Source organism: Giraffa tippelskirchi, chromosome 11 (genome assembly GCF_054371585.1).
Source record: "Giraffa tippelskirchi isolate mGirTip1 chromosome 11, T2T-mGirTip1v1.2.pri, whole genome shotgun sequence".
NCBI classification, from domain to species: Eukaryota; Metazoa; Chordata; class Mammalia; order Artiodactyla; family Giraffidae; genus Giraffa; species Giraffa tippelskirchi.
Window position 1 is genome coordinate 55,704,081 of NC_137285.1, and position 27,964 is coordinate 55,732,044.

Sequence of the window (27,964 nt, forward strand, 5' to 3'; positions counted from 1 at the left end):
TTTCAACTGACTGAATGAGGCCATCCACATTACAGAAGCTAATCTGTTTTACTCAAAGTCAACTGGTTTAACGTTAATGATAATAAAAATATAGATACAATATCACAGCAATATCTAGACAGGTGTTTGACCAAATATCTGGGCATCATCACCTAGCCAAGTTGACACATAAAATTAACCATCACATCAGCCAAAGCAAAGGAAAAGATGTGAAGCAATAATAAATGCATCTCAGCGAACAGTCTTGATCCAAGAAGTCAAGATAGAATTGAGTTTGTCTTTGGCTCTGATAATCTGGCAGAAAGGATATCCTTTCCCAGCTTCTCTTAAACTGCTTATTATTCTCATGGATGGCCTCATTTGAAACATTTTAACTGTTACAACAAGTAACTTAATTGGATTGTATTAGCAAGGAGGACATTTTATAAATTAAAGAAACTAGGAATGCCAATTCACTCCATAGCTTTTCCTCTGGAACCTGGATAAGCCACAAGAATATGTTACATATATAACATTTAATGACACCATGGGAAAATACAGAAGATGGTTATTGATCCTTTTTCACACTTTCTTTCATACAGCACTGATAAATGTAGATATCACACACTCTCATTGCTTGACTGCTTCTGTTGTTCTTCCCAAGTTAAGATTTGGATAGTGTCACTTTTAATTGCCTGGTACTATCTCAAATCCACCAGAAAATGTGGAAGGTAGGTCTTCTTTGGAACCTGAAACAAGCGTATATTTCCTCTGCCCATCCCCTGGATATGGGGCTAAGGACACAGAAATGAGGTTTTAGATTTTTGCAAATCTCTATAATCTCTGGCAGAATAGGAGACAATAGTATTCTCAGATAAGCTTCTGCATTCAATCTGTCATATGTACTTTGAGTTAAAATATGAAGAAAATCCAACCAAGAAAATCCAACCTCTCTTGGATATGTAATTGGAAAAGAGAATTTTGATAGCCTTTTTAGATAATGAGGATAATTTTTGAGACCATGCCAAAACTTGACAAGTTCAGTTCAGTTCAGTCGCTCAGTCATGTCTGACTCTTTGGGATCCCATGGGCTGCAGCACACCAGGCCTCCCTGTTCATCACCAACTCCCAAAGCTTGTTCAAACTCATGTCCATCGCCTCAGTGATGCCATCCAACCGTCTCATCCTCTGTCATCCCCTTCTCCTCCTGCCTTCAATCTTCCTCAGCATCAGGGTCTTTTCCAATGAGTCAGTTCTTTGCATCAGGTGGCCAAAGTATTGGAGTTTCAGTTTTAGCATAAGTCATTCCAATGAACACCCAGGACTGATCTCCTTTAGGATGGACTGGTTGGATCTCTTTGCAGTCCAAGGGACTCTCAAGAGTCTTCTCCAACACTACAGTTCAAAAGCATCGATTCTTCGGTGCTCAGTTTTCTTTGTAGTCCAACTCTCACATCCATACATGACTACTGGAAAAACCATAGTTTTGACAGGATAAACCTTTGTTGGCAAATTAATGTCTCTGCTTTTTAATAAGCTGTCTAGGTTGATCATAACTTTCCTTCCAAGGAGTAAGTGTCTTTTAATTTCATGGCAGCAGTCACCATTTGCAGTGATTTTGGAGCCCCAAAATATAAAGTCTCTCACTGTTTCCACTGTTTCCCCATCTATTTGCCATGAAGTGATGGGACTGGATGCCATGATCTTAGTTTTCTGAATGTTGAGTTTTAAGCCAACTTTTTCACCCTCCTCTTTCACTTTCATCAAGAGGCTCTTTAGTTGTTCTTTGCTTTCTGCCGTAAGGGTGGTGTCATCTGCGTATCTGAGGCTATTGATGTTTCTCCCAGCAATGTTGACTCAAACTCCATACTTTTGTATAAATTAGAAAAAGGCTCTGTAGGGAGAGAGAGATGCAGTTGGCCAGTATATTCTTACAATTTGTCTTATCATGTCCTTCCTTTCCTCTGAAACCCCTACCTGGTTGCTGGTGTTTAAATGCACATGTGCATACGTGTGCACACAAGCAATGATTCACAAACGCCTTAGAGTAGATGCTGAGCTTTCAGAGGGTTTAATTTCATGTAAGCATGAAGCATCTCTTGTCTCATGGGCTCCCAAAAATTATATCACAGTGAAACTGGAAATCATTTAAACTTACTTTAAGAAAAATGATGTCTTGTTGAAGTCTCATGGCATATGCTCTCATTTTCACATAAGCTTTCATACAAATATAATGAAGACAGCTGAGCTTTCAATTACATAAACTATGGAGATACCAGAGTGTTCAGGAAAATCTAGAAACTTCATCTGAATCAATAGTTTCCACTTTTTTTTTTCAATTGCCATTTGAGCTAGCAGAAACCATAATAGATTCAAGTCTCTACACTTTTTTGTTATTTTTTTTTTCATTCTAGAGAATTTGTTAAAGAAAAATGTGTATGTCAAAATATCAGCAGCAAGAAAGATGGAAAGAAGGAACCGATCAGTTAAAAGTACTCTGCTACCTGGGCGATGTTGTAAAATGTCTACTGAAAATCAAGCTGACCAAAACGGTTGCCATCAACTCTCTGTTGCCTATCTCTAGACTGAAGCTCAGAGCTTCTTATAACTAAGCTTGACCCACAGAGCGGGAAGGAGTGCAGAGAATAGATAGGAAGGAGGCTAGATTGTCAGGGCCTGCCACGTATGTTGTGCACTGCATACCACCACAGAGCACCATTCACAGGAACCACTGAGTAGGCATATTCTTGAAAGATGTCAAAGTAAAGAATAGAAAAGGCCTCTAATGGCACAGAAGGGTACATCATCTCTGAAACTGCTCACAATCCAATTCTATGGATGGAGCCCCCTTCTTTTTTTAACCTCCTTAAACAAATAAGTAACAGATTTGTTGGAGAATCAAAGTCTATAATGTAGATAATATATAGAATTATTCAGTGGGATACCTCCCAAGAACATGAGAATAAAGAGAATAAAATGAATAGGAACCACACATAATGAATAAATTTACCCATTTGGAAAAGTTACCCAAAAGATTGAAATTAAGTAGCAAATACATGTGATAAACAGTTAAATCTAATTTGAAAAGTAGATCAAACAGCCCCTGATGTATGTTGTGTGTGAAGTGTTAGTTAGTTGTGTCTGACTCTTTGAAACCCCATGGGCTGCTGTCCACCAGTCTCCTCAGTCCATGGAATTCTCCAGGCAAAAATACTGGAGTGGGTTGCCATTGCCTTCTCCAGGGGATCTTCCTGACCCAGGGATTAAACCCAGGTCTCCTGCATTGCAGGCAGATTCTTTACTGTCTGAGCCACCAGGAAGCCCCATATATGTGTAGTTTCCTGTATTTACAAAGATGAGAAAAGGCAACTAATCAGTATTGGAAGATGAAAACATGGAGAAACTCATCTTTAATAAAGTTCCATTATTTAATGGAGAACCTCATCTTTCCATTAATAGACACATGTAAGGAGTCCAGTTTATACAATTTTTGCAGCTCTGAGAATAAACTTACTAAATGTGTAGAGAGAAAAATGTACTGGAAGGGTTTGAACAGTATCTTGAGTTTCATTGCTTTGGTTGGAAGTGTAAAGTGGGTAACCGCCCACAAAGGAACTTCTATTTATGTATGAAATTGAAGGTAAATTCATGAGTTCTTTTTAACTTTAAGGTTGTGTGATTCTGTTACAAGGATGGGTGATATATAAGGAAGAAGAGCTGAAAGAAATTGTTACTTTCCATTAACTGCTGCTATTCTTTATCAATGTATTTGTGTGTGATTAAATTTTTTAATTTTGGTTAAAAAATATGTTATTCCAAATGTTTTGCTTCAAATCTGAATAGAGTGCATTTGATGTAAGCAGTGCAGGACTGTTGTTTAATAATGTGATTTGGAGATCAAGCTCTTTACCTAATATGGTCAAGGTCTATTTTGAACTCTTTTATTTGAAAGTAGTAACAACAGATTAAGGACAAGTTTACACTGAAAATTGAAAGTAGGAATGTCTTTTTGACCAACACTTAATTTCTGGCTCTTTCAGATTCCACTTTGGTGAGATTTGGGAGGTTAAGTATTAAGATTATATTACTGTCCTATGTAGAAAAATAATTCTAATCTGTGTAAGGGTAAGCTTTAAGAGAAGTCCACCACTTGTTTTCATGGCACATTGATGGCTGTTGGCTTGTGACACATTAGGAGGTCAAGTTCATTGTCAGTAACCATCATATTATCCTAACCTCTCCTGCTAACCACAGAGCAAATGAACCAGAAGATAAGGTTCTTTCCTGGGTCATTAAATTTTTCCATTTTGGCAAATTTATTACACCTTTCCTGATGTAGCCAAGTAGCACGAAGCACTGTAATTTCAAGAGCTGGAGCAGAGGTGTTACAAAAGGAAGCCGGATGACTGCCAACACAGTGGTGGTGTTGTGGGGAGGCTCCCTCTGCCCCCAGTCTATGCTCAGACTTTCAGGTCTAGAATTGGTTGTTTATACAACCAGGTGTGATTGGGCTCTGGGGTAAGAGCGAATAACCAAACTCACAAGGAACTGATGTAAAAACAAGCATTCCCGCTTCTTAATCACAGTGGTAAATATTACCATATCATGAACAGATGGTTGATGCTCCATAGTCAGGACCCACTCTTTCAAAGAACCTTGGTTTCTGGGAAGTTGAGTGAATTTCACAAAGATGCTTGCCGTCATAGTGAGGGTCCAATAAAGAAAGAGGAAAACCCACACAGTAATTCAAACAAGGAATGTTGAATATACAGCATTATTAACTATAATGGAACTGGACCTAAGAAATTAGCTAACAGGAAACAGAAGCAACTCGAGGGCATGATGGGAATAGCAGAGACCAGGAACAGCCACTAGCCCCAAGACTAGGATAGAGCATCCAAGGAGGAAACACACTGCTGGAGAGAGTGAAACCACGGCTCTCGTGATGACTGACAGGCACTGAGATGCTTTGCCAGAAGAACTTGCTGGAAACCCAGCCTCCAGGCTATGAAGGAAGCCATTCACCCAGAGGCATCACACCTGGGAATTTGCTGGAAAGCCACGTAGGGAGGTTCTATTGGGCCCCGGATGCCATGGGCTGCTGCATGCTACAGGGGCCTGGCAGGGCAGAGGCCACACATAGCAAAGGAATCTGGGGAAGAGGGCAGACCACAACAGGAGAGGCACTCTCCCTCCTCGGCTATCCCTCCTTTCCCTCTCCTGGCATAACATCCTGACAGATGCGAAAGGAAAAATATTTACAGGGCCCTTCTCAGTGCTCCTAGAGCAGGTAGTGGATGGTGGGTCTGGAGCCGAGAGGCAATACATTGACCAGTACTGACTGGCACACTTACCAAGTCAGTCAGCATGAAATTAGTTCATAGAAAGAGAGAAAATTTTGAAAAATATGTCATTCGTGCCAAAGAAAATTCAATAAGCTCTCCCAGTCCTAAAACAGAGCATAGGCCTCTTGTTCGAGGAAGATGTTTATGGGTTCCAGATCGTCACTCCTGGGAGGCTATGGATAAGCACCAACCAATTCCTGTCTTGTTTCCTAAGATCACTGATAACCATCTTGCTACTTGGGTGGGGTACAGTAAAACCAATCTGGTTATAATTTTCTTAGATTTCTGTCATTTCATGGGCTATGTCCCCCCATTATAATCCTATTACTTTGGTTAATCTTGGGTGTTTCACCTCTCTTCAACTATGATGATAATCTTTAGGTAACAGTTACACATGGTGAACTTTCTTGACCAGATGTTCTGAACTTTCCAGGCCTTAAGTTCCAAGATGACCTTAATTCCACGTGATAAAAAACCTCTCATTGTAGTCCTCGTTATGCCTATAGAAGGAACTCTAATGCCCTCCAACCTGACCTGAGAGAGGTAAGATCATTTGTCTTTTTAGGTCAACAGTGTTTGATTCCATGAAATACTAAAGAACTTAGTAGCCTTCCTAACAACCGTTCTTATTCCTTGGAAATAAGCTTTGCAAAGGATTATGAATAAAATGAAAGGAACACACACTCAGGAAGATAAGTGTTTACTAACTGTGTAACTTTAGTCACTCTTCGTGCCCAGTTTTTTTCACAAAGCTAAATGTATATTAACAGCAATCATTTTGTTGAGTTATCATGAAAATCAACTGTGTTGATTTTGCTAAAGCACTTATGTCAGTGCCTTATACAGAGCCAACATCTGAAAGTGATATATGTGACATGATATGAAAATTAAAAATTGAGGAGAGAAATTATGCCCATCTTGGGAAAAAAGTTTCAGTAAGAATAAAGCATTGTAATAAGTTTTTTAAATAAAAGGAAGGTATTATACCCATTGGCACTAAACTGAGTCTACTTCCATTGACTACAGTCAAATATGTCCTATTTATTTGACTTTTATTTGGACATGTGAGCATGTGAAAATTTAGATGACCTGGCCATTTAGGACCTAAAAACCCTGAGGGAAAACCCTGTCTCCAGTGGGTTCATGAATTGCAATGCTCGGAGCAGCATTCAGTGTCACTAGATGGCGGTGTAGAGCAATTAAAATTTGTACTTAAATGGGACTTTTTTTTTTTTAAGCATTTTATTTATGTATGTATTTAACACCAAAAACATTTTGTACTGGGGTATAGCCGATTAACAATATTGTGGTAGTTTCAGGTGAAGAGCGAAGGAACTCAGATATACACGTACATGTGTCCATTCTTCCCCAAACAACCCCCTCCCAACCTGACTGGTACGTAACACTGAGCAGAGTTCCATTTGCTATACAGTAGGCTTTTGTTGGTTATCCATTTAAAATATAGCAGTGTGTACATGACCTTCCCGAAGTCCTGAGCTATCTTCTAACCCCGGCAACCATAAGTTTGTTTTCTGGTCTGTGAGTCTGTATTTTGTAAGTAATTTCATTTGTATCATCGTTAAATGTGATTTTGAATAGATTTTAAAATTTAATTTTCAAATAGCTGTGTGAACTGAAAATAATGTGGGTGGGTTTACTAGGCTTTTTACTTTTGAATAGCTCATGTGGCAAGGGTGAAAGCCTTTCAGAATGAGTGGACTAGGAGGAATAGTAGACTTTAGAAAGATAACTGAACACAAGCCAAAGTTACACTCAGTCCTAATTGGGGTCATTAAATGATGGAACAAATATGGTTCAAGGTCAAACTGTCAAAACAGAAACCAACTCACAGACTTAGCAAATGAACTTATGGTTACCAGGGGGGAAGGGTGAGGTGAAGGGTTAGATCGGGAATTTGGGATTGACATGTACCCACTGCTTTATTTAAAATAAATCACCAACAAAGACCTACCGTATAGCAAAGGGAATTCTGCTGAATATTCTATAATAACCTAAATGGGTAGATGGGGGGCTTCCCAGGTGGCACAGTGGTAAACAATCCAGCTGTCAATACAGGAGATGCAAGAGGTGTGGGTTTGATCCCTAGGGTCGAGAAGATCCCCTCGAGTAGGAAATGGCAACCACTGCAGTATTCTTGCCAGGAAAATCCCATGGACAGAGGAACCTGGTGGGTTACAGTCCATGGGGTTGCAAAGAGTCATACACGACTGAGCACAGACACGTGCTCACAACTTAAATGGAAGAAGAATTTTTAAAAAATAGATACGTGAGTGTGTATAACTGGATCATTTTGATGTACATCTGAAACTAATACAACATGGTTACTCAACTATACTCCAATATAAAATAAATGTTTTATAAATAAATAAAGGCTGTAACACTAAAAGAAGTTCTCATCACAATAAAGAAAAAATTTGTAATTATGTGAGGTGATGGATGCTAACTAAATTTATTCTGGTGATTATTTTGCAATAGACATATATCAAACAACTATGTTGTAAACCTTAAATTAATACAACATTATTGGTCAATTATACCTCAATAAGACTGGGGAAAATAGAATAATGAACTATGTCAGCATAAATTTAAAAACTGAAAGACTAAGAAAAAAAAGGTCGAGTTGTCGAATCTAAGCTGACATTGCCAAAATGGAAATGTAAGCTAAACAAAATGGAAATGTGAGCTAAAAGAGAGCACTGGAAGAGTATGATTTGATATTATTATTTATATGTTACTTTCCAAAAGTATTACCTAATGTTTCACTCTCTAATTCATATAAACCGTGCTAAATTGCAAAGATGTTTTTTCTAGTCTTACTTTGGATTAGTGTCTTCACTCTGCAAAGGACATATTTTAGAGGGGTGTAAGCAATGAGATCAAAAATTGTGTTTAGGATAGAGTAGTGGGTGAAGGAGTGAGGCAGGAAGTCCAGCAAGACAGGAATGAGTTTTATAGACAGATGTTAAGGAGGCTATAAAGAAAGAAGGTGCTGGCCGTGTTCCGACATTTGACTCACACTACAGTGCAGTAAAACTAGTCGCTTCAGATCATTGCCTTCAATCTCCTCAATCAGTACAGCCTTGCCAATTTTTAAACCAGCCAGCAGAGAACAAGAATGGCCACACTGCCACGCTACAATTCGTGTATTGTACGACACAGACCTACAGCTAGATTCCAGCTACACCATAACATCAGAAAGGAGCAGATTTCACTTAACCTATATATGAAAGGCTTTTGATGGGGACTGAGATGAGATAAGGGAAGTCAGCAGGCTCAGCTCAAACTTTAGAAAGGGTAGGAAAAGGAAACAGTCTAATAGCCTTGGATAAAGAAGTAATGGAGATAAGAGATTCACAAGGTCAAGAAAGGAAGAGGAAATAGAAAAGAACTTAGAAGGAAATTATCCCCTGGCTTCAGGAAATTAACTACTGATTCTTCCCTTGGTAAATGAGAGCCTTAAATAGTTGGCAATGTCTGTGGTTTGAGAGGAATATCTTTCTGACTGTGTTGTAACTCAGGATGCCTGTTGACGCCCAAAGGTATAACATTTCAATAATCTGGACCTTCAAACTCCAAGTTTTACTGATTTTAGTGTTGTAATTCTCTTTGGTCTCCACAAAGTTCATCACAATTGAGCATGAATACTTCATTATCTTTGGGTTATTAGACTTTGTCTGAGTTATAGAATTCCTGCTTTAGATATCTTCTAAAATTAACCAAGGGCAAATATGTATAATTCTTAGGTATTGCCCCGGCACTCAAGGTTCAAGTGATAATTCAGTTGGGAAAAAAAGTATCTGTTACTGGATCTAATGATACACAGAAAATGTTACTTCTGTTGCAGCTGGTATGAGAATCTTCTAGGAGGTTTTGTTCGGCAAGGCCTGGGCCATTCATTCTAGAGAATCTGTACTGTGGGTGGTAAGGTGGGGGTGGGTCTTTGGGGAGGGCCCTAAGGCAGAGGAAGAGATGCTAGTGAGGTGGTAGGGGGTGAAGCAATCCTCATTATTGTCTCTCCCGTGGCCTGTCAAATCTTCTGTCACGTTTCTTAATGCATGACATGCTTCACGTCTGTAGATCCAGGCTTTAGGACAAATCCTGAAGGGATGGTGCCTTGTGTCTCGTTGGCATGTTTGAACTTGGGGGTAAAGATGAAGGAGGAATCGTGAGAAATTATGATGTTAAGAATTACACCATTGGCTTACCGCTGTCATTTATTTAGAGCAGACAACAGGCCATCTAGCTAGAGGATGGCAGAGCTGCCACACCACACTTATTCTACACTGGAAGCAGAGGCCTTAGCCACTGGATCATCGGCGAAGTCCCTTCACACTTACTCTGCTGTTGTTCAATTGCTAAGTCGTGTCCAACTCTTTGTGATCCCATGGATTGCAGCACGTCAGGCTTCCCTGTCTTTCACTGGCTCTCAGAGTTTGCCCAGATTCATGTCCACTGAGTCAGTGATACTATCTAACCATCTCATCCTTTGTCGCCCTCTTCTCCTCTTGCCCTCAATTTTTCTTAGAGTCGGGTCTTTTTCAATGAGTCGGCTCTTTGCATCAGGTAGCCCAAGTATTGGAGCTTCAACTTCAGCATCAGTCCTTCCAATGAATATTCAGGGTTGATTTCCTTTAGGATGGACTGGTTTGATCTTGTTGTCCAAGGGACTCTCAGCACCACAGATAGAAGGCATCAATTCTTCAGTGATCTTACTCCAATAGAGGGTAAAATAAACTCTTACACAATGAAATGAATGAATATGCAAGTTCCTTCTTTTTCAAGTCTGACTAGTACTCTGTTGTATGTCTATATCACTTTTTCTTCATCCATTCATATGCTAATGGAAATCTGAGTTGTTTCCATATCTTGACTGTTGTGAATAATGCTGGCAATGAACATGGGCGTTTTAATATCTCTTTGAGAATAATATGCCAACAATATGGATGAACTTTGAGGACATTATGCTAAATGAAATCAGCCAGGAAGACATACTGCATGATTCCACTTATATGAGGTATCCAACAGAGTCAAATTCATAGAATCAAAGAGTAGAATGGAGGGACTTCCTTGAATGTCCAGTGGTTAAGACTCTGCACTTCCCAAGCAGGGGGGTGTAGGTTTGATCCCTGGTCAGGGAACTGCAGTTCCACATGCCGTATGGTGTGATCAGAAAAAAAAAAGAGTAGGATGAAGGTTTCCAAGGAAGGAGGAAACGAGGAGATACTAAACAATGGGCAATTTGATTAGTTTCAGATTAAGTGAGATAGTTTTCAGTTAAGTGAGATAAAAAGTATAAACAAGTTCTAGAGATCTGCTGGACAATGTTGTGACTATAGTCAATATTTGTGCTGTACATTTAAAACTCTAAGAAGGTAGATCTCACATTAAGTGTTCTGATCACAATAAAATAAGTAAAAAGACATGAGTAAACACAGAGACTAGTGAGGCATTCCCGCTATCTCACTCTATCCTCTTTATTGCAACCCTCATGTTAGCCAGGACCTTCCTGCAGCTTGAAGGGCTAGGGAAAATGAATAAAGGAGAAACTGCCCCCTCAGTTTCCTTATCTGTGAAATGGGGACTTAAAGGAGCCTTCTCTATAAGACATGATGATAGTGAATATAAAGCCTTTAGATATTTCTTATCATATGTTTGAATATAGAAAAATGTTACTTCTTATTATCCTTAAAAAGTGAGTTGGGGAGCTGTTAGTTAAAAGCCATAAAGTTTTAGCTATGCTAGATGAACAGGTTCTAGAGATGGGCCTTATAGCATGGTGCCTGCAGTTAACAGCATGGTATTGTGCAGTGTAACATTTAGGAGGGTAGATCTCATGTTAGGTGTCCTTAACACACACACACGCACAAAAGGAAGGACACAATGAAAGTCTGGGAGGTGTTGGATACATCTGTTACCTTGGTTGTGGTGATGATGTAATGGGTGTTTGCACGTGTCTAAACTCATCAAGTTGTACACATTAAATATGTGCAGTTCTTTGTATGTGAATTACATCTCAGTAAAGCTGGTATATACTTTAAAAGACCTAGTCCAGGACTCTCTATTGTAGCAACAGAAGAAGGAGACATCATCCTTATTGTTTAAATTTTCCTCACCTTGTGTTTTATCACCACAGAGTCTGAACACCAATCAAAAGTGCCAGCTCTGAAGAAAACCTTGGTGCTCTACTATGGGAAAAGAAGAGTTCTTTTTTTAACTGATTTTTTGTTATTCTATTTATTTATTTTTTTATTGAAGTATAGTTGATGTACAATATTATGTTACAGGTGTACAATATGTTACAGGTGTACAATAGAGTGATTCACAATTTCTAAAGGTTATACTCCATTTATAGTTATTATAAAATATTGGCTATATTCCCTGGGTTGTACAATATATCCTTGTAGCTTATTTGATATGTAATAGGTTATATCTCTTACTCCCCAACCTCAGATTGTCCCTCCCCACTCCCCTCTCCCCACTGGTAAACGCCAGTTTGTTCTCTGCTTGTTTTTGTTATATTCACTAGTTTGCTGGGTGGGGTTGTTTTTAGATTCCACATATAAGTGATATCATACAGGATTTATCTTTCTTTGTCTGACTTATTTCATTTGGCATAATAGTGAAGTCCATCCATGTTGCTGCAAATACTACTCAGCCATAAAAAAGAAGACCCAGAGTTCTTAATGCTGTACAGTCCTCCTCTCAGCTGTAGGCACTGTGGCCAAATGCCAAGCATTAAAATATCCCAAGAAAGGGGCTTCCCAGGTGGCTCAGTGGTAAAGAATCTGCCCGCCAAGGTGGGAGACATGGGTTCCATTACTGGTCTGGGGAGATCCCACATGTAGCAGAGCAACTAAGCCTCCGCGCCACGACTATTGAGCCTGTGCTCTACAGCCTGGGAACTGCAACTAGTGAGCCCACATGCTCCAACTACTGAAGTCCATGAGCCTAGAGCCTGTGCTCTGCCATAAGAGAAGCCGCTGCAATGAGCCTAGGAAGGAAATGGCAACGCACTCCAGTATTCTTGCCTGGAGAATCCCATGGACAGAGGAGCCTGGTGGGTTACAGTCCATGGGGTTGCAAGAGTCAGACAAGACCACCACCACCGCAATGAGAAGCCCGAGAAGGCGCTAGAGAGAAGCCCGTGCAGCAACAGAGACCCAGCACAGCCAAATATAAAAAAAATAAATAAAATTATTTTAAAAACTACTCTGAAAAAGATGAGGACAAAGCTAAAGCAGAAAGAAATCAGAAAACAATCATTTGAATGACACTCCGTTACAATTAAGTAATACAGAACTAAAACTGAGCAAATTTTTTGTTACACTCCCAATGAGAAATGTTTGTACTTTGAAACCTTTAAAATATTTAAGGCAAGAAGAAATAAAATGCATGGCAACCAGTTAAGGTCATACATTTAGGACAAAAATGATAAAATATTAAAATGAAAGAAATAAATGTCCTAAGTGAAATATTGAGATTTCCTGAAGATGAATTATTCAGAGTTGGAAAAACATGTGACCTCTAATCTATTAAGTAACAGAGGGACATGGCAGTAAAGATCAAGCAGAGAGCCAAACGCCAAGAAGTAAGGACATTGTGGCAGTAGGTACTGGTTAATAATATTCTAACTTTGTGCTTCAGGTCAAGGGAAGGGACTTCAAAGACAGAAGAGGAATGGTTGACTAGGTGGGAGTGCCAATCTTGAGGGCTTGGAAATGGTGCTTTCATTTAGGACACCGAAGTAGGCAGGACACACTAGGTTCTGCAGCAGTAACTGGCAGCCCCAAGCCTCAAGATCTAGAAACTTGTGATTTTACTTCTTGCTCACAGTGGAAATCTATCACGAGCTCTATCATTTTAGGGAGTGAGGTTGCCTGTGTCACAGTCACCGTGTTGAACTTGGCCAATCTCCATTTGAAAGGGAAGAGAGAGCGCCCAGGGTTTCAGATCGTATAAAATGTTAAGGTCCAGAAGTCTCACAAGTCCTTTTGCTACTACTCCCTGGTTAGGACATGTCAAGCGTTCAGAAAGCCCAACCTTACCCTGTTCCCCAAAGTGAGGCAGCAACAAAAAGATACGGAGAACATTCCTAGTGATTCCCATGAAGCTCAGTATGGCACCTGTTGGAAGGGAAATCTTGTTTGCTTGGTTGGAGGCGTCACACCTTCTTTGTTCATGAAAAAAATCGGCTCCTGACCCCAGCACTTAACGTGAGCAGAACATTTGTGGCCGAGATGTTCACAAACTGAGGATGACTTTAAAGAAAGGATATTAGCTTTAATTTTAGTACTAATTGCCATAGATGTAATGGAAATCCAATAGATGATGGGAATAGCAAGGGCCTTAACTGTCATCTCGCCTCAGGATCTTGAACTCAAACGGCTCCAGGGTCACGGCAGGCTATGTGGATGCCCAGGGAGGGCCCAGAGTCGTACAGGAGGGGGTGGAGGTGTGACAGAGAGGACACGTCTTGGCTAAAACCAGCAGCTGTTTCTCAGCACCCGCTAATTGTCATCATGACAGATTGGGAGGTGACTGTTGCCAGATTTTCTGCTTTTTTTTTTAAACTGGTCAATATGGTTTTATTTCAGCATTTACTAAAGTTTTAATACAATCACACAGAAGACGAAACATTTCAAAAAGTGCAAAATATTAGAAAGCTGATCCGTGCTATCAATCTCTCCAAGCAAGCAATCTCTTTGCTGAGATAAAAGAATCTAGAGACACAAGGTGTTTTGTTGTTTAAGCTGTTAAATGTGAACATGCTTTTTAAACGTTGGTTTCAAATTTTAACTCTTGGTAACCCCATTTGGAAGCAACAAGGCATGGCTAGAGCCCACCACCCACCAGTTTGTGATGATGAATTTAGCCACGTTTTTCACAGTGTTTTTCTCCTCTCCCCTCCCCACCCCAGCCTCCTCACCCTCCTCAAGCCGCGCAGCAAATCTTTAGCCCAAATTGAACTCACAAGCTGTATCTGGGGAAATATTCTGATTGGAGCCAAGTTAAGGGGCCAGACCCTAAAATTCAGCTCTTTTCCATCTTCGCCGAGGACTCAAGAAGCACAGTTTGAAAACCAAGAAAGGAGCACAACCTCTTCTGCAGGAAAGACAGGCCAACCACCTGAATTCTCCATCCGTGCCCCTTGCAGAGCATCAGCAGCTGGTGCAGAGAGCATGCATCTGAGTGTCTGCGGTAGCTCTCTGTTTATTTAGAGTCACTGGGGACTCTGTTAACAGACAGAATATTGGTTGGCAAGGTCATCACCACCTTCACTATCACCAAACGTGCCCTGAAAGACTTTTAGGTAGGACACTCTGCTGGCAACGTGTGAGGCAAAGGTTGCACACATTGGTGTCACCAAGAAACTTTATTCTAAGAGGTGCATTTCCGTCTCAGCAATCTCAGTGACAAACACCCAGGCACTATCCTCCAAAGAAGTTAGATTAATAAATCAGGGGAGTGCTAGCTTTGGCACGTATATTAAAGTGGAATGGTACAGAGAAGATTGGCACGGTCCCTGAAAAAGAATGACATGCAGATTCATGAAGCATTCCATATTTTTATAAGACAGATTTGATAGCAGAAAAAGTTTTAATGGCTGGGTAGAAATATATGCAGATAGCAATGGTAAAAGACAAATGGTAGCCCTGGAGACAATATTTGCAGCCCACATAAGACACAATTTAATAGTCATTGTACCCAGAGATTCTCCCATATCAGTAAGAAAAACATTCCAGTAGGAAAGTGGAAACAGGAAGTGAGCAAAGAAATTGAAGGAAAAGATATAAATGGACAATAAACATATGAAAAGATATTCAATTTCACCAAGAATCAAAAAGGTGCAGGTAAAAGCACTTGATCATTTTTAGCATCTCAGATTGCCCTCCACCTAAAAAAAAAAAAAAAACCCAAGAAAAAGAAAAAAGAAAAAAAAAGGTGCCATTTATCAAGTGTATTTTGATTGTATTCTACTATAAAATAAAAACTACACCAGCAGCAAATGAATTAGGGGAGCAACAGATGTTTGTTGTGTTGTGGGAGCTGGGAAGTGTGGCATGACAGACTTGATGGCAGGAGTGGGAAGAACATGGAATCATTGGTGTATGACAGTTTGAACAAATTAATAATTGGCATCATTACTTCACAAAGAATTCCATATATCTGTACCCAGATGCCTCAAGTCTGGAAATATATGTATAAACTTACATATATTATATAATTTTTCCAGTGAGTTTTATTTTTAAAAAGAAAATTATTTTTCTAATTCAAATATGAATATGTACATCAAAAACCCCCAAACGTTGGGACTTCCCTGCTGGTCCAGTGGTTAAGAATTCACCTGCCAATGCAGGGAACATGGGTTCCATCCCTGGTCTGGGAACTAAGATCCCACATGTCATGGGGCAACTAGGCCTACCTGCCACAGCAACCACTGAAGCCCATGCGCCTGGAGCCAGTGCTCTGCAGTCAGAGAAGCCACGGAGACGTCTACAACTAGAGAGCAGCTCCCACTCGCTGCAACTAGAGAAAGCCTGCGCGCAGCAACAAAGACCCAGCACAGACAGAAATAAGTTAAAAATAAAACCCAAACATCACCAATTATCTAATCCAGAGGTCACATTATGGCCTCTGGGCCAGATTCAGTCTACTACCTGATTCTGTTTATAAAGTTTTATTGGAACAGAGTCACGTCCACTCGCTTATATATGCCAATGTAATGGCAGAGTTGAATAGTTGCAACACAGCCTGTATGGCCCACACAGTCTAAATATTTACTATCTGGCTCTTTACAGAAAAAGTTTGCTTACCTCTTATCTAGTCCCACCAAACAAGATCATCACAATTACTATTGTGCATATTTATTTTTCTAATTTTTCTGTGTGCACATATACATTGGGAAAAAAATAAAAGCATAGTCTATATTAGCATCCTGCAACAGAATTTGCTGCAAATGTCTGCAGTGTCCAATATGATAGCTATTGAATACTTGTGCTTTGTGCAACTGAGAAACTGAATTTAAAATTTTAATTATGTTTAAAAAAATTTAAATTGCCACATGTAGCTAGTAGGTGCCATACTGAACAGAACTTTCTTGAAATATTTTTTACAAGGCAGAAATACTCACAGACATATAAAATAAGCCAATGGTTACCAAAGGAAAATGGGGAGGGATAAACTAGGAATTTGGGATTAACATATACACAGTACTATATATACAATAGATAACCAATAAGCACCTACTGTATTACACAGGGAACTCTACTCAATATCTTGTAATAACCTACAATGGAAGAGAATTTAAATTTATATATATATATATATCAATATACTGATATATATATAAGTGAATCACTTTGTTGTACACCTGTAACTAACACAACATAAATCAAGTATATTTCAATAAAAATTTTAAAAATTAAGAGAGAATGAATGAGGTGCAGAAGCAAAATTGCTTAGCTGAAAAAAAATGTGATTCTGGAATGAAAGCAAAAGAACTTTCCTGAAATATTTTTATTTGCATAATATTTCATGATCATTTCTTCCAATTATTAAGTATTCTTTGTAGAGCCCCTTTTTCTGATTGTATAATATTATAATGGATGGATGTGTCATGGTTTTCTTAACCAAGCCCCTATCATTGACACAGATTATTTCCCATTTTTCACTATTATAATCCATTTCTGTGATAAGCAATTCTGTGCATACAAATGTTTGTACATGTCTATGATGATTGACTTAGAATAAATTCCCAGATGCAGAACTGTTTGATCATAGAGCAATAAATATTGTTCAGATTCTTGAAATGTATCATCAAGTTGCTAGAGAGGTCTTTTCACACTTCTTAATCAACAGCAATGTTGGAAATTGCTTGTTCCCCACACTCTTCCCTGTGTATTTGAAAAATTATCTCCAAAAGGCTCTCTCCTCCTCTCCTCTACTGGGTCTGAAATCAAAGGAATAATTGAGTAAGGCATTCTATGAGGACCCATCGATGTGCTGAGAGAGGTGGGCAGAGAGCAAAATGGAACATTTTCCATTGAAATTTTCTACACAGTCAAGGCTTCCGGCAGCTTGATTAATTTGGGCAATCACCTCTGAGTTTCGTGCTGAGGAAAATGTCCTTATTCTGTGGCAGATCACAACATTGAAATGTTCTCGCTTGGGGGTGATTAAGACTTAAATGAACTTGTGCGTGGCAAAGTGAAGTAAGTATGCAAACAGGAAGGAGGCAACTAACTCCTTTTCTTCCTCCAGCCCCCATCCCGCAGGGTGGAAATTTTCTGCAATAGTTAACACAGAAATTTGAAAAGACCCTGATGCTGGGAATGACTGAAGGGGGGAGGAGAAGGGGACAACAGAGGATGAGACAATTGGATGGCATCACTGACTCAATGGACATGAGCTTGGGTAAACTCTGGGAGTTGGTGATGGACAGGGAGGCCTGGCGTGCTGCAGTCCATGGGGTTGCAAAGAGTCGGACACGACTGAGCGACTGAACTGAATTGAACTGAGCATAGAAATATGGCTGGAGGAATGGGGAAGTTAGAGGTAAACACCAACTGCAAGGGGTGTAAATAAAGGTGAAATGAGGTGAATCAGAGAAGGGTTTTCTGGTCAAACACAGGATTGAATTTTACTCTGCAATCTCATCATGGAATCTGTATCTCTCTGAGCCTCAGTTTTTTTTTCATGAAAATTACCAACTTTATGATAAGGATTGGGCTTCCCAGGTGGCTCAGTGGGTAAAGAATCTTCCTGCAACGCAGGAGACGCAGGAGACACGGGTTTGACCCTTGCATCAGGAAGCTCCCCTGGAGGAGGGCATGGCAACCCACTCCAGTATTCTTGCCTGGAGAATCCCCATGGACAGAGGAGCCTGGCAGGCTACAGTCCATAGGGTTGCAAAGAGTCAGACACGATTGAAGTGACTAAGCACTCACATACACACATGATAAAGATTGTTAAAAAGTATCTGTGAAACATTCAGTGGAGGGCCTGGCTCATATTTATAGCATCTACAAGGACAAGGGAGTGCCATGAGTAGGGTAGAGCTAACTTTCTCTCACATCTAAAACCGGGGTGCTGCATTCTCCTGGGTGTTGGGCCACCCACCCCTTTTCACACCAAGCATCCTCACCACCAAATGGCAGGTGCCCTTTCTCAGGGCTGATAACACAGCTGTAGCCTATGTGGTTCTCAAAGAGCAAGGGCCCTTCTTGTAATATTCCTAAAAGTCAAATAGCCTAGCTTTAGGATGGCCTGGGCTACTCACTGACCTTGAGATTTGTGGGTGGAGGTAGCTGTCCCCTTCTCTGCCTTAATAATCACTTTCTTCCCAATAACTGATTATAAGGACGTGTCCAAGAATGCCTATATGTTTAGACATTTTCCCATCAATGCCTTTAAGATGTACCAGTTTCATAACTATTGTTGTAATCTGGGGTTCTCATTTCTTCCATCCAACGCCACCAAGAACATCAATGCTATAATAGCAAGTGACGCTGTTGTATAACAAAGAAAGAAGACGCATTGATTCCATTTGTGGGCAAATATATTCCTCTCCTGTTCTTACAGATCTTTCCCCTGCTTTTAAATCAACAAAGGTCAGAAGTGACTGGAAAAATGTCCAAAGGGAAGAATAAAGCTGGTATGAAAGACAGTCAAAAGCGGACTTACAAAAATTCCAACCACAAGGACCCCCCTGCCACCCTGCCACTACCCATATGTGTACACACACACACACACACACACACACACACACACACACAATCTGTTTTTAACCAGTTCCTCACTTAGCACAATACTAACATCTCACAGAAGCCTTGGGTGATTTTCTTTAGGAAAAATATGCTATTCATAAACTAGGGAGTTCTCTCTGTCTCTTGCGTTGGTAATATTGTATTGGGAAAGATGAAATTACATAATCTAGACAACCTCGTGGCAACCACAGAAATCTTCTACCGCTCTGGTCAAGGGTCAGATACAGCAGGAGTAGCTTCCATCTTTTACCAACTTCACAGTGGTTGCTGGAAGCACCAGCCAAGTTTCTGAAGCAAAAAGTCAGCCATGCAGCTCACATGAAAAGCACTGCAACCCAATCTAAGTATTACGACAGCTGGTTTAATTACTAACAGGAGAAAGCTGATTTTTTCCCTGTAGAGCCCAGAAAGTGAGTGAAAAGGTTACATTTTCATCAAGCTGTGTGTGGGTAGGGCATACAAAACCAGTCCCTGCTTGCTTAAGAAGAAACAAACTGTGGGTGTGGACAGACTTTCAAGTTTAGGCATGGAGACCAGTGATGGGTTTGCCCCAGACTGTCTGCCTTCGTGCAGCCTTTCCTGGGTGTACACAGAGGAACAGTCCCCAACCTCCAGGGAGATCCTTTGGCTGTACTCATTCACCACGTTCCCCACTCTATTTACCTAATGTGTTTCCCAGCAAAAAAATTAGTTAATACATTCACACATGAAACTCATTATGATAGAATTAAAGTTTTGCTTGCTCCTTTCCACAAATTGAATTACCGAGACTCAGACTGAATTCTAAAAAATCTCTTCTTGAGTCATTCCGTGAAGAAAATGAATTACATGTGTTGTGAGCCTTGACTGCCATGGTTTTCTTATGTGGCCGCCATGGCAGGGAGCTACATGCTCCGGGGGAGTGGGTGACCCTGTGTGACAGAAATCAGCAAAGCGGGGTGGGAACTTCCACTGGATCTTTAAAATAGCCCCTCTGGAGCACAGAACTCCAGACGGTGACACGATTGATCTTGTAGCTGAGATTTAGACAGTCTTGAGTCAACCAGTCATAGTCTGGCTTAGTTGTGACTCCCTTGAGAGGTTGTAATGTCTGTCACGTCTTGGACATTTTGCAGGTTCCAAATCATAAAATAGAATGTCCAGAATATTCTCAATGGCTCTATTTACATCATCCATTTTAACCGGCATGTCAACATTTATGTTGCTGGAGAATAGCTTTGGGAACTATTGCTCTGAATACAAATTAACAATGGAATGCACCGACCCAAAAGCACAGGGTAGGGGGAAAACGAAGTACTTTTCCCCCAAACTCTAGACGAACTATGTGTGAGAGTGTGCTTGTATGCCAGTAGGCATTAATCAACTGGTATTGGCCAACACAATTAAAACTCACTTTGTGGGAAGCGTATACTACATTAAGATTTTTTTCCCAGTGGTATTTCTGAGCAGGATGCTTTTATCCAAAGTACAATGAAACACGCAACGATGAAATTCTACAGCTCGTCACTCTTTTCAAGTACCTAGTAGGTTAGAGGCACCATGGGAAATACAAAATAATCAACCCCAGGTCCCATCTTCAGGGTATTAAGAAATTCTAGGTTTTTCCCAATAACAGAGAAAATTAAAATACAGTCAGTTCCCACCCACCCCCCATTTGTGGTCAAAAATAGAAAGAAAGCCATACTCTGCTGAAACACATTATTATTTGCTTGAAAAATTATATAAACAGATGCCAGCATAGTAAACTTAAAGTATGGTGGAACTGGAAGTTCTTCATTTGTACCGACTGACAAATAGAGTCAAAGAACATTTGGTTGACTTACCCAGAGTCACACAGCTATATAATGGACCCAGTGGCACAGGAAAGCAGCTTTTAAACCCTCAGATGGCGACCCTTGGATGTACACTGTGAGTATCAGCCTGGGATTTGGTCTGGCTCTAAAATGCCAGGACTCTCCAAGGACTCTGTGACCATTAACCATACCCCTGTGGTTCCTTTTAATGAATAAAATCACTCACATGAACAAAAATAATAGTTTCATTAAGATGGAGAAAGTGCCACATTTCATTACTAAAAATGACATCAGGCCTTATTCACTTTAGGGAAACTTTTATAGTTAAAATCTTAATATTAAGAGATCTTAGATATTTGCCTAATGAGGAAAAGCAACTAGTCTATTATTGTATAATATTTGCGTGCATGCTAAGTCACTTCAGTCGTGTCCAACTCTTTGCGACCCTATGGACTGCAGCCCTCCAGGCTCCTCTGTCCATGGGATTCTTTAGGCAGGAATACTGGAGCGGGTTGCCATTCCCTTCTCCAAAGGATCTTCCTGACCCAGAGATCGAACCCACATCTCTTATGTCTCCTGCATTGGCAGGCAGGTTCTTTAGCACTAAAGCCATCTGCAATTACCTATTAACTCTAATTATATCAGTGAGCAAGCTGTTGTGTCATTGCACTGAGGCATGTGTAGAAACTGCCCTGTTTTAAACTCTGCCATTCTAGTTTATAGAATGCATTTCCCATTATTGGAATGATGTTTTAAACTGACCATTTGATGTTAATATCATCACCCACTGAAAAAGTGCTAAGAGCTTCCTAAAGAATGCAAGGTCAAGGGAACACTTTCAAATCAACATGTGAGGCTTGGTTAGCAATGGTTTTGGGTCCAGCCTTAAGCTCAGCTTGTGAGGGGCAAAAAGAAACTTTGTGCCTGTCTCTGTGACACCTGCTCAGTTGCCTTTGCTTCAGCCTGCCTCCTGGCCCCTGCTCGCTAGGTCCTGGGAAGTCAGTAATTGTATTAGCAGACAGCAGTAACAGTGATAAAATGTGACATTTGTATTGATAGTACTCTGAAACCTTGTTTCAATGCACTTTTCCACACTATCTCAGTAACCCTAAGGGAGGCAGAAAACAATATTATTATGACAAAACTGAGGTTCAGAAAATGTAAGTGACCTGAAATTTGACAGAGGGCAGACCCAGGACTAAAATCCAGGTTATCAGAAGCTCAGTCTGTGGCTATTCCTCCATGGCAAGGAAGGACATGTAGAGATCATTCAGTCTTAAGTCACCTTAGGGATGGGAGATATTTCTATGCCTGTTCCCCTGATGACCCCAGAAGCGGGCCTCTGGCTTCTGGGTATCCCTGACTGCTCTCATCTTACCCAACATGGGTCATGCCCACATCTTACCCTACAACATTCACGCACTTCCTTCGCTGTGCACTGGTCTTCTTGGCACTTTGATGTGTCAATCATGGACTACCTTACTGCCCCAGTTTTAATTTTTGGATAAATTGGAGGAAAGAGAAAACTTTGGACCACAAGTTTTTGAGTCTTGTTGCCTGATTCTCAGACCCAATCCTTTGTCCAAATCTGAAAAACATCTCATTCTAATAGGAAAACAATATCATTAGCATTTAGCAGGCACTTAAAGTGTTAGGTATGATGCTGAAAACATCGAATGTTCTTAATATCCTAACCAGGTACGAAATTGTAGGGATTTAAACTTAGACCATCCAGTTCAGAACCCACAGTCTTAGATGGGACGGTACCATTGTCGTCCATGAAGACTATATTTGTAAGTTTTGTGTAACTATAGCATTTAGATATCTCTTCAAAAGCATGGGATCCTGGGACTTCCCTTGAAAAGTATGGGATCCTAGGACTTCCCTGGCGGTCCAGTGGTTAAGACTCTGTGCCTCCAATGAAGGGAGCATGGGTTCGATCCCCGGTTGGGGCACTAAGATCCCACGTGCTGTGCAGTGCGGCCAAAAATATAAAAGAAAAATAAAGACTAACAAAGATATGTTCTTTTCAAAAAGTAAGGGATCCTAAGTTTTCTTCCCCTGCTGGGGCATAAACACAGACTACAAATATACCTAATGAACAGCTGCCACTGATATTTCCATCATAATTGTGGGTTAAATATCAAATAAATTGTTCTATTTAGAAGGATTTATTCTGTCCTAACTTTTCCAGTTGTTCGTTTCAACCAGATTTTTTTAAGTAGTGGGAGGAAACAGTATTATGGTAGCTTTTGAAAGTCTATGTGGGAAATCAACTGCAAGTATTAAAAAGATCACTCATGCACTGTTAGCATTCATTTTTAATCCCCAAACAACAATCGGAGCAAATATGACTGTTTTTGCTGTTATCTTTGTTACACTTTCCTCTCTGAAAATAAGCCCATTAATAAGGAGGTATGAAAGGAAAATGCAGACGTCTCAAGACAAATTACACTCCAAGTTTTTTTAAGAAACAATTTTATCAAGATGAGTTTGCATATAAAAACATAACTAGCAAATGAACGTATTAGGGGAGCGTGGCCATTAGGCATGTTTTTATTATGCAGTAATTTATCCATGAACAGTTTCTATTTCATCTCCATATTACAGCGTTTCTCCCCTGTCACTGGGAGCACTCAAGCAGAGAAGAATGTATGTGTGCTCATCAGTCTGGAAAGTTTCAGAAGGGAGTTTACAGTGGGTAGGAAATTGAGTTAGGTTGGACCACAAGGTCTTTTCTAATCTGAAGATTCTATAATTTCCAGCTTGGACAACTGATATGAGGTCAGTGTTTCATAGACTTCATGTCACAGTGAAATAGAAGGACCTGGTGATGGGAAGCATTCGTGGACTGTCCTGGAACCTGAGCCAGTCTGCTTGGTTTTACTAGTTGATTCCACCAGCTGGAATCAGCTAGCTTAGTAGCTGTGTGACCCTGCGTGAGTTACATCCCCTGTCTCTGCCTCAGTTTCCTCATCTGTAAATTGGGGATAATATTAGTATTAATAGCACTGACCTCATAGAGATGCTGTGAGGAGTAAATGAGTGAATGTAAGCAGAGTGCTTCAAATGGCCCCTGGCACATGGGAAATGTTCTGTAATCTTAGTTATGTCGTTATTTTCCAAGAACAATGGGGTTAGATTGTTCATTTCAAATCAAGGTCTTATCAACACCTTCTTGTTGCCTCTGACATGAAACGAACGGCAGTCCATTCTGAGTTTAATAAAGGTGAGGTTAGAGCTCATAGCTTGTCTGAAGGAAAGGAGATAAGGAGGAGAAGGGGAGAGGTAAAATGGGGGATTATATTTAAAGGAAACAGAAATGTCTGATATTCAGGGAGAGAAATGGAAATTCCATAGGAATGATGACTTTAGGTGATGCTGGGCACGACAGTCTGATAGAAGGAGAGAGAAAGCTCATGGTACACACTGTAATTTTATATACAAACTTACACACAGGCTCCATAGCAAACAGATTTGGGAATAAGAGGTCTGTTTGTGTCTGAAGGTTTCTACATTAGCAGAAGTATTAGTAGTTATTCCTTATAGTAACCTATGGCTTCAGTTGGTAGTTCAAGTCCAGAGATTTGCTCTGAGATGCTGCTGCAGTACTAAGCACCATGTGAGGTGCTGTGGAGGAAAGAGGATGCTGTCCTGTGGTGCTCAGCCTGGACGGGCACCCGAGAAAGCAAAGACTGTAAATTTCACTCAGCATGCCAAGTGCCGTGACCAAGCTGTGTGGCACACTCTGGATCTTGGAGGAGGCCCCCTGACCCATCTTAGAGGAACAGGACAGATGCCCAGGAGGAGGGGAAGGCCTAGACCTGAGCCAGCTCTTAGGCTGATGAAGAAAGGAGCCAAACAGACAAAACAAAGCAAAACAAAATCCCAAGGAAAGTAGACTTCTGATAAGTTTGTAATTTTCTCCATCAACTTGGAAATCTAACAGATCTGGTTCTGCTGCTTATTAGTTATGAGATTTGGGGTAAGATACTTGATTTCTCTTAACTTCAGTTTTGTCATCTCTGAGGCAGCCTCTAGTTCACTGGGTTGTTCCAGGAATAAAACCCTCAATCCATGTGTTTAGCTTGCTGTTGTTCAGTTGTTAAGTCATGTCCGACTCTTACGTGACCCCGTAGACTATAGCCTGCCAGGCTCCTCTGTCCATGGGATTTCCCAGGCAAGGATACTGGAATGGGTAGCCATTTCCTTCTCCAAGAGATCTTCCCGACCCAGGGATTGAACCTGTGTCTCCTGCACTGGCAGGTGGATTCTTTACCACCTGAGCCACCAAGGAAGCTCTGACATAAGGGGTGTGTGCAGGTTTATTTTGAGCATCAGTGGCATTAAATCACTCATACTAAAATATGATAAAAAGAGTAAGTGATCATTTGTTGAGTTTAGAGTAGGAAATAATGTCAGGGAAAGCCAAAAGTAGCAAAAAAACTCAGTGTTAAGACCCATGTGTCAATTCTGGCCCTAGCCAACTTGTTGCCAGAATTTAATTATCAAAAATCTCTACGCTATAAATTTGGCCTTTAGAGATATTTAAAATCGCATCTTTGACTATTATCTTCTGTTTTTACCAATGTCTATTTTTTTAAAAATTCTATTTATTTACGGCTGTGCTGGGTCTTTGTTGCTGCCCTGGGTTTTCTCTAGTCGTGGCCAGTGGGGGCTACGCTCTAGTAGCAGTGCAGGGGCTTCTTATTGTGGTACCTTCTCTTGCTGCAGAGCACAGGCTCCAGAGCACAAGCTCAATAGCTGTGGCTCACAGGCTGAGCTGCTCTGCGGCACGCGGAGTCTTCCTGGATCAGTGATCGAACCCCGTTTGCTGCATTGGCAGGCAGACTCCTCACCCCTGAGCCATCAGGGAAGCCCTTCTAAAGCCCATTTGAAGATTCCAGTCTCCACTGGGCCAAGGAAGAAAGGGAAAGGGACTTGAATTTCTACTCATTGAGCTCGTTTTGCTTTGTGAAAGAAAAGAACAGCCATGTCCGGGGACAGGTTCTTAACTCCTCTCACCTCTGAAGAATTCCCCTTAGTCTTTCCTCTGCCTGTTTTGGGAGGCGCTTTGTCTATGTCTACGGTAGAGGAAATGGGGACCGCATGCCCCAGGGGTGACGAGAGAGAATGTAAGGACTCTAAAGAAAGGGGGAGACTCAGGAGACAGAGTCGGAGGCTCCTTGTGTGCTTTATCCCCCCCAAGTCCCCTTGGAGCGGCTTGTCCCTAAAAGTTACCTGCTTGTTCCCTTGATGGTTTTTTCGCCCTGTCATGGCGCTCTGTGGAGCTCAACCTGCTCTATAGCTAAACATCCAACGGCTGCTGTCTGCTGAGATGATCTGGGCTGGGGGGGGTCAACTGAGGAACAGTGCGAGCTCCTGACACACCGTGTCCCTATAACTGATGCAGACCAGCCTGGGAAGCTGGCAAGCACTGCAGCTCTGAAGGGTGATCGCCCTCAAGGAGTGTTGCCACAGAGGGAGCCACATGACCTAGAGCAGAGACCAGAGGGTGTGAGGGAGGGGAGAGGATGCCGGCCGCTGTGGCAAGCCAATATGGAAATAGGCAGCTTCCTGGCATTTCCTTCGGAAATGATGCTCACAATTTATCTATATCTATTATCTTTCTTTCTAGCATCTATCTATCTATCTATCTAGCATGTATCTTTCTAGCATATATCTATCTGCTGCTGCTGTGGGGTTGGTCAGTCACGTCAGACTGTTTGCAACCCCGTGGACTGTAGCCCGCCAGGCTCCTCTGTCCATGGGGATTCTCCAGGCAAGAATACTGGAGTGGGTTGCCATTCCCTTCTCCAGGGGACCTTCCCGACCCAGGGATTGTGTCTCTTGTGTCTCCTTCATGACACACAGATTTTTTACCACTGTGCCACCTGTGGAGCCCTAATCTAGGGTCACTCATCTATCTACCTATGATCTATTTATTATCTATCAATCAATCATCTACCTACCTACATATCTATGTATGTGTGTATGTTTGGAGGTGGGATGGTGTAAGGTAAGTTTGGAGACACGGCTATTTTTTAAATTGAAGTATAGTTGCCTTAACAATGTTGTGTTAGTATTTGGTGTACAGCTAAGTGATTCCACTTTAAATATATAATATATACATATTATATATAATTTATATACATTCTTTTTCAGATACTTTTTATAATAAGTTATACTATAAATTATAGTTTATTATAAGATATTGAATAGAGTTCCCTATGCTATACAGTAGGACCTTGATGTGTATCTATTTTATACATAGTAATGTGTATTTGCTAATCCCAAACTCCTAATTCCCAACCTCCCTCCCCTCCACCTTTCCCCTTTGGTAGCTATAAGTTTATTTTCTAGTTCAGTTCAGTTTAGTTCAGTTCAGTCGCTCAGTCATGTCTGACTCTTTGCGACCCCGTGAACTGCAGCACGCCAGGCCTCCCTGTCCATCACCAACTCCCAGAGTCCACCCAAACCCTTATTTTCTAGAGACACTGCTATTTTAAAACCTACCTATAATTTGCACCCATTAGTCTAGAGGTGGAGACAGACTTCATCTTCAGGGACATCATCCTTATGATTGGGAAAACACTGTAATAGGCTTTTTGGTAAAACAAACACAGGAGCATGCTTCTATTCTGGAAGAGACAGATTAAGACAGAGAAAAGCTAAACTGCTCTCCAGAGGTTTTTTTTCTCTAATAGATTTGATGACTTCCTCAGAGGAGAGAGAGGAAGGGCAGAGCAGAGGGAGGGAAGGGAGCTCCCAGAGAGCAGGGAAGCAGAGTCTCACACCATAGTGGCCGGCAGTGGTCCAGAATGGAGTTTAATTGTAAGGGATTCCTTTGAGGGGACTATGACCAATGGGCTTAACAAGCGATGGTATCAAGTTTTCTATCTACTTTGTCTACGTTGTGACTCTTCAGGCTGTCCTAGACTTTTGGTAAAGTTTTGTCACCCTCTATAGCTGGTGTCCCTCTTCACAGATCACTGTCTTGTCATGGCAAAGGGTCTTGCATAACTCGATGAAGCTATGACCCGTGCCATGTAGGGCCACC

General features: G+C 40.9%; 1 non-coding gene across 1 annotated transcript; it reads left to right on the forward strand.

Moving 5' to 3' along the window:
* Window positions 1–14,810: 14,810 nt before the first annotated feature.
* On the forward strand, window positions 14,811–14,913 carry LOC145528031 (U6 spliceosomal RNA). The gene has a single exon (XR_014070110.1). It is a non-coding gene; the product is annotated as a U6 spliceosomal RNA (small nuclear RNA).
* The last annotated feature ends 13,051 nt before the right edge of the window (window positions 14,914–27,964 follow it).